Source organism: Chlorocebus sabaeus, chromosome 11 (assembly GCF_047675955.1).
Source record: "Chlorocebus sabaeus isolate Y175 chromosome 11, mChlSab1.0.hap1, whole genome shotgun sequence".
In the NCBI taxonomy this organism is placed as follows: domain Eukaryota; kingdom Metazoa; phylum Chordata; class Mammalia; order Primates; family Cercopithecidae; genus Chlorocebus; species Chlorocebus sabaeus.
The window spans coordinates 30,155,000-30,162,594 of record NC_132914.1 but is presented as its reverse complement, the minus strand read 5'-3'; the positions used below and the strand labels follow the sequence as shown (position 1 = coordinate 30,162,594).

The window sequence follows — 7,595 nt, the reverse complement described above, 5'->3', positions numbered from 1 at the left end:
GGAGACGAGGGATCAGGTGTAACTAAGTGAACAACAGCCAGCCTCCATCCAAGCAAGAGCCCACACTCACAAAGAAGGAACAGTTGCTGATGCCTTTATGGCAAAGATTAAAAAAAAAAAAAAAAAAAAAAAAAAAAAGCATTTTAGATGTATATTAATTTACTTAATCCTCATAACAACTCTGAGATATTATCATGCCCATTTTACAGACGAGCAAATGGAGGCACAAAGAGATGAAATAATGTGGCCAAGGTTACATGCTAGTAAGTTGCTGATCTGGAATTTTAACCCAGAAAGTCCTGTCTCCAGCGTCTATGATTTTACCCACTACACTATACTTCTTAAGCATGTCAAGAAAGTGAGAACTTTAAGTTGATTTAATTAGACTAGCTCTGAAAGTCTGAAAATAAAATTGATTCATTGGAAACTTCATCAGCCCTTATTTTGGGGGATATTCAATTTAGTGAAATTTAATATTTCAGTAAAGGTTAATTCACTACATAAAACAATGTGATTTCTTTCCTTTGAAGCACAGTTTAGTATTGTGATCAAGATTTCCCTGAGTCTCCCAGCGGTCTGAATTGGGGTACATCACTTCACTACCCCTTGACTCAAATTCCGTATTTATAAAACAGGTAAATATTGGTATTACCTTTTAAGAGTGTTGTGAGGATACGCAGATTTTTTTTTAAAAGCAGTTAAAGCCTTTAAACAGTAATTGTAAGCATTTATCATAATTATGCCTTTGTTAGACCTTCTAGGTCAATGAATCAGAACATTTAAATCCCAATGTTTGATTACAAAATCTGGTAACAGATGGCTGAAAAGGAACCTAGAATGGGTTTACTCTCCAGGAATTCACATTTAACTATTCTTTCCAAAGTCCCCTCTATTAACTCCTGTTCTATGAAGCGATACGAAAAGATGAGGTATTAATTTTCTTTCTTAAATATTTGAAGGCATAGTTGGTGTTGGTGAAGGGAGATGAGGAAGACAGATGTACTTTCTTATGAGATACTAAAACCTGGAAGACAATAAAAACGCAGATCAAATAATAAAAAGCGTTACCTATGGCGGAAAAGGAAGTTCAAATGTTCTTGTCAGGGGAAAATGAGGACACAAAAACTGAAAGAGGGCACAAAACAATTGCAGGGGTGATATGCATTAGGATTGTTAGGGATAATTTCTGCGCCCAAGGCTCTTATTAGTAATGAAATACGGTGTGAGGAGCTGAGATTCGTTCTGCAGTCTCAAAGAGTCAGTCGGAAAGTAATCCCTCCCTTGCCATAGAAACAGAACCGAACTGGCAGCGCGATTACACCTAAGACAAGCGGCAACCTCATTTCCGTGTAGGCACGCCCCTTTTATCTCAACCACGCCTCTTCATTCCCTAAGCACTTCGTAAGCAAAGGGAATATCGCGAGAACCCTATATTGTCTCTCTTCTGACGTTTTCAGCCATGATAGTCGCTTTTGTTCTCGCGGTATTTCCGGGTACGCGGGAGCCCCGGCGACCCGGGCTTCTGTGAAACATGGCGGTAGGCTGGGACCGTAACACAAGGTAAAATACTGAAACCCCGCTGGATGCTGTTCCCTGAGTTGTTCCAGGGCTGCTTAGGGCATAAATGCAGTTGAGGAAACAGGGAGACTGTCATGGGCTTGGCTTCCTGTCTTCATTGATCTCTGGAGAGCGGGTCGGACGGAGAAGCCTCTCCACCTCCCCCGGGGGCGTTACTGGCAGGACCCTAGGCAAAGATGCTACTGGGAGCTTCCCTTTGCCAGGACCGGGTGCTCGTGTGCTGTCTTGCAACTCGAAGGAGTTCAGGTGCTTCCTCGATGGCCCCTGGTTCTGACCTTTTGCTTCTCACACTGCGCGGTTCCCCGGTGGCTTCTCCAGTCCGCAGGCGGGTAGGATCCCAGTCGGTCGAGTCCCAGTCCTCCCGGATGTCAGACTCCCTACCCCGATTCAGACAAATACCACATTCGTGGCAGCACGTTGCCCTCTGTCTCATTTTTAAGAGTCTTGGCCTCTCCTGAAAGGAGTTTCGCACAGTGCCTCGGAAAATGAGAAAGGGGCAGGAGAGGGCGAGATGCTGAGAGACAGGTACGACTGTCACCACTTTTCCCCCGCACAGAAAACCCTCCGAAGGCAACGTGTCAACTCGTGGTGAATAGCCTTGGTTATCGGTAGTATATAGAGTTGACAGGTCGTTGTTTGAGAAAACACGTTTAAATAACTTTGATATTTTAGTGCACCCGAGACTTGAAGACAAAGTGACATAATAGCTGTTAAAATGTTGCCAGACTGGTTTTCAGAAGCAATGAAAGTTACAGTTAAAAACAGGATTTATTCATTTGAAGTTGTAATTCAGTATTTCAATTAATTGCCTAGCCTGATACATTGGACTGTAGTATACCGCAATTATAAAGAACGAAAAAAAGACTTATGGTTCACTGAAAAAAGACTTATGGTTATTTACCTAATTTGTTTGTTGATATCTTTAAGTTGTAATTATGCCAGTTCTAGTGGAAAACATGAGGGAAAAAATTCTGTTTTTTTGGGAGGGTGGGGGTTGGCGGTGCAGGGATGGATAGAGAGAGGATTTTTTTTTTTTTTTTTTAAATAATAGTGAACTTTAGTGTACAGTTGCGTGTTATAATGGCTTCCTGGTACAAATCATAAAAATATATCAAGTTTGAAAGATCTCTCGAAGGAAATCAGGCCTATTCTGGAACAACAACAGTTGGGGAAACAACAGCAACAACCCACACATTTCCTTTCTTTGGGGGTTGATGATTTAAGTGAAAGAAGTGGCTATTTTTTTTTTTTCTTTACTAGAAATTACTTTTAGGCAGTCAATGCCTGCTAAAAATCCTATTTAACAGTTTCCCAATATTTATTATAATTCTGCCTCTTAATGTCATAGTGGTCAAATTATTTAACCTCTTCGTTCCCTCATCGGCCAAATGAAATAATAATACCTAACTTACAGGAAGGTTGTGAGGATTAAATGTGTTGAAATATACGAAGCATTTAGAACAATAACTGGCACACAGTAAGCACTCTATGCATGTTAGCTCTTGTTATTTTTTATTTTCATTTTCTAGTATCTGTAGTTACAAATGTTGCCTTGTTACTTAGTCAAAATGTAGACTGAAGAAGATACTGTTTAAAGTAATATCTTTCTGAACCGCAGATTAATTAAACACTCTGATTGGTGTGGTTAATGTGTCCTTAAACGCCCATCATCCAGTTGCTTGTTTTCTTAAATTATTATCCTCTTTTAATAACTGAAGCATAAGTTCTTCCTTTCTACTGCTCTGTGTAGTCACATCGTAGTGTGGCTCAGATCTACCCTCTGAGTGCCTCGTTAACCCCATACTCTTTGGTTTTGAGAACATTCATTCTGTTGTAAATATATTTCATGTGTCCCTGACCTTTTCCTTAACACTTTTTAACTTTAATTTTCTATACTTTTATTGAGAGCTACTATAGTCTAGTTCTTTTAGGAGGATCGTATTTGTCCTTGCTTCACATTGCTTCTAGGCACTTTGAGAGTATTCTATTATCACTCTATAGTCTCTCTTAACTTTTAGTCTATCAGTTCATGCCATTCTAACTTTAGGAGATTATCAACTAATCTCAGATAACTCTCCCACTTTCCTCAAAGAGTTTAACAAGTAAATCTCAAATATCCTACAAATCTTTGCTTTTTTTCAGAGAATTAGAAATAGATATTACATGCCTCATTTTTATCTTGATTAAACACTGTGAGGTAGCCATTATGTCCTGCTCCCCATCTTTTAAAATAAAATTATAGAGAGAGGGTTCTGAGAAGTTGAGGATCTTTCCACACTTGTCACACAACTAGTAAGTGCCTAGGTAATCAGGGTTTTCTGATTATAAACTCACGTTTATATTGTCTTCCTTGGCTTCCAAGTAAACCTTTTTGTCACTTAGAATGTCATTAGATTTATTTGAATTATGTTGCGGTAAACAAATATAATGTTTAACTCTGTTGTAAAAGGTCCAAATTTTAAGGTAAAAGTAAGTACAATTGAGGGGGGTGGGGGGTTGCTATCTAGTATTTGTAAAGCAAAGCTAAGCTATCTTATAAAATGTTTTTTATTGTAAAGTATTCTAATGCAATATGATCAAGTAATTTAAAATTACAGATAGGTTTTAGTTTTACCTTTTATTTCTGAAATTCAGCGATGGCCTGAATTATATGGCCTGTATTAGTTTCCTGGGGCTGCTGTAATAACTTACCATAAACTGGGAGGCTTAAACAAAAGACATTTATTCTCTCACAGTTCTGGAGGCTAGAAGTCTGAAATCAAGGTGTCAGCAAGACTTGAAGACTCTAGGAAAGAATCCTTCTTTGACTCTTCCTGGCTTCTGGGCAGTCCTTGCTGTGCTTGGGTTTGTAGACACATCACTGTAGTCTCTGCCTTTGTCTTCACATGGCATTTTCCCTTGTGTTTCTGTGTGTCTTCACATGACCTTCTTAAAAGGACACCAGCCATCAGATTTTGGAACACCCTGATGCAGTATGATCTCATCTTAATTAGTTATATCTGAAAGACCCAAATATTTCCAAATAAGGCCCATTCATAGATACCAGAGGTTGAGACTTCAACATACCTTGTTCAGCATATGAAGATGTGAGTTAACACAGTTCAGACCGCACCTTGGCCATGTGTATTAACCAATTAAATTTTTCTCATATTGCCAAATATATATTAAAAATTTCTGTTAACTCAAAACTTGGGTAGCAGGAAATAACTTTTGTCTTCATTTTTCTTTGGAGAAGTAATTAAACTTAATTGGGAGACTCTAAAAAGTTCATGAATTCTGTATTTTAATTTTGGTAAAGCATCTGATAGTCTCATTATATTCAGATGGATACAATGATGAAGTATAGACTGTGTGACTTTACTCACACTGAGTGTTGATAATGTCTGTGTTCCAACATGAAAGGTAGTCTCTTATGTCTTATGAAGTTTTTCAAAATACAGTCACCCCTCCATATCTGTGGATTCTGCATCTGTGGACTCAACCAATTGCAGATTGAAAATATTCAAAAAGGAAAAATTGCATGCCTACTGAACAAGTATTGTGTCTATACTGAATACTTACAGACTCCTTTCTTTTCATTATTTCCTAAACAGTACAACTATTTACATAGCATTTACATTATATTATGTTTTATAAGTAGTCTAAAGATGATTTAAAGTGTACAACAGGATGTGCATAGGTTATATGCAAAAACTACACCATTTTATGTCAGGGACATGAGCATCTGAGAATTTTGATATCCAAGGGAGGTCCTGGAACCAATACCCCATGGATACTGAGGGACGACTGTCTTGTCTTAGCTCCAGCTGTTTTCAGTGACTTTCTGGAATTTATGTTTGTTTTGTTTTTTAATATTCAAGGCAGTTTAAGGAGAGACATCAGAGAAAACAGACATAGTACTGGAGATTGTCAAGGTGTGAATAGTGGCACCAACCAGTGGTCAAAGGAATCTGATCTAGAATTACATTTTTTAATTTTGCTGAATAAACACAGCCAAAAACTAAACAACCTCTGTTATATCTGTTTTATCATTTCATAAAGGAAAGGCTGTTTTGACACAAAAAGGAAGAAAATAATCTCACAATAAAGGACACATTTTAAAATTGAATAAATTTAGCTTTAAAAGTTCTTTTCTACATTGTCTGTGACTAGAAAATTTTGTCACCGAACAGCAATGATTTCTGGCAAGCGTTGATGATCTGAGGTATTTCGAAACACATTTTTGAAACTGGCTTACCACACTGAGTAGAGAGGCAAATAGAGTGGGAATGGGAGCAATGAAATTGGGTATCTGTAGGATGTAAAGGATTTGAGAACACCAGTGAAAATGAAGGGCAGATTTATCTTAGGAAAGAGTTTAAAGGATAGTTCCTACTGAAGGAAGTCAGTGTGTTTTGGGGTTTAGAGGTGGAACAGTTTTAAGGGTTGACCTTGCTCATGGGTGGCTTTCCATAGAATTAAGATGGAGATCACAAGAGTAGAAGCGCTTGTGGTGAAAAGGTTTTATTGTGAATGAATGCTATAGGATGAATGCCATCGGAGCATGAATTCCAAAGGATGATAATGGAATGGGGGAGAATCATATTGAATGATCTGGGTGCTGAAGTCATTAAGGAAATTACGAATATATTCAGACGTTAATGGAGTGTAGCGACAAGTACAGAAGTTAGTCAGTGTGCACTGTGGTTTAGAGCATAGTTTCAAGTTCTACCACCTGCTATGTAACCTGGGAAAATTATTTGACAGTTCTGTGCCTCATTTCCTCATCAGAAAGTGGGATTAAAAATAGTATCTGCTTCACGGTTGAGAAATATGGTAAAACATGACACTTCTGTAACCTGTGAGTCTCAGAAATGAGTAAGGATTGGAATGGAACTGCCACCAACAGAAAGTCAGGTTTTATAAAGAGAGCAGATAGAGCAATTTCTTTTAGGAAAGCTAGAAGTTATTGGATACCTTGTTTATGCCGGACAGTGACTTTTACAGTAGGCTGGCAAGTATTCAAAATGGAATGAATTTCTTGGGGGTGGGTTAGTGCTGAGCTTTCAGGAATGGGACTGGTGGAGTAGCTGAGGGTTAGGGTGCTCCATGCTAGAGTGATATCCACTGGAAAATAGGGATGAACGAAGCTAGAGATGTGTAGGGAGCCACATAATATATTCCAGCTGGACTTTCAAGGGAGGAGTGTTGAATAGGTTGTATGTATTATTAGGAGATTAGTAAAACTAGCTGCTTGTATATCTTCATCCTTATATATAAATTAAAAGAGCATTTAGAAAGCTCATTATACAAATACAGCATTATAGAAACTTTTAGAAATATAATTCACTGTTTTATTCATTTAACAGTGTTATACTGACTATGTGATGGCCACTGTTCTAGGTCCTGGGACAGAGGACAACAGAAAAATCCTTCTTGTGGATCTTATTTTTATTTTTATATATTTGCTTACCTAAGTATGACATACTGCTGTGATTTGAAAGATGTGCTTCTGTGGTGTTTCTGGGAAATTTTCCTTCCTTCCTTTTCTCATAAATGTTGAATACCTGTTTGCTAGGCATTAGAAATACAAAGATCAAGTTAGACATGGTTCCTGCTCTAACAGCCCAGTGGGGGGAACAGAAAAAGAAGCAATTAGAAATAGTGTGATAAAGGTACAACGTTCTAGGAGCAGATAGACTTTGAAGACCATGCAAAGGTTTTTTGTCCCCCTGCTCGCTCAAGGTAGAAATGAGTAGACTGGGCCTTGAAGAGTAAGTAGGAGTTAGTCAAATGTAGAGATGGGGTAGGGAGAAGAAAAAATATTTCTGGCAGAGAGAATAGCATATTTAAGGAATTGAAAGTGATTTAGTATGGTTGGAACGTAGACTGTGAGGGATTGGATTTGAAGAGAGGTTAGCAGGACCTGGTGTTTGAAGGGCTTTGTAAAACATGTTAGGATAGAATCCAAGCTCTTAAGTGTAGTGGGAAGGGAAGTTTCACAAAGATTTGAAGAGAAATATTATATGATCAGATTT

At 38.1% G+C, this 7,595-nt stretch overlaps 1 protein-coding gene across 2 annotated transcripts in view; it reads left to right on the top strand.

Moving 5' to 3' along the window:
• Positions 1 to 1,455: 1,455 nt before the first annotated feature.
• The window catches only part of ERGIC2 (ERGIC and golgi 2), a 40,225-nt gene continuing 34,085 nt past the window's right edge, over positions 1,456 to 7,595 (top strand). The window contains exons 1-2 of one of the 2 annotated variants that reach the window (XM_037990225.2): positions 1,495 to 1,560; positions 4,314 to 4,422. The gene's annotated coding sequence lies outside the window, so the exon portion shown is untranslated. Of the gene's footprint in view, positions 1,561 to 4,313; positions 4,423 to 7,595 lie in introns of both variants that reach the window. The other variant, XM_007968056.3, reaches the window with a different exon arrangement.